The sequence below is a fragment of the Neopelma chrysocephalum genome, unplaced genomic scaffold (genome assembly GCF_003984885.1).
Source record: "Neopelma chrysocephalum unplaced genomic scaffold, ASM398488v2 Primary Assembly neopelma1_95026, whole genome shotgun sequence".
In the NCBI taxonomy this organism is placed as follows: domain Eukaryota; kingdom Metazoa; phylum Chordata; class Aves; order Passeriformes; family Pipridae; genus Neopelma; species Neopelma chrysocephalum.
The window spans coordinates 850-1,077 of record NW_020923728.1 but is presented as its reverse complement, the minus strand read 5'-3'; positions in this window follow the sequence as shown (position 1 = coordinate 1,077).

The window sequence follows — 228 nt, the reverse complement described above, 5'->3', positions numbered from 1 at the left end:
AGACCAGATTCCCAGGCCAGATTCTTTAAACCAGATTCTTTAAACCAGATTCCCAGGCCAAGCTTTAAACCAGATTCCCAGACCAGATTGTTTAAACCAGATTCCCAGACCAGACTTAAAACCAGATTCCCAGGCCAAGCTTTAAAAAAGATTCTTTAAACCACATTCCCAGGCCAGATTCTTTAAACCAGATTCCCAGGCCAGATTCTTTAAACCAGATTCCCAGGC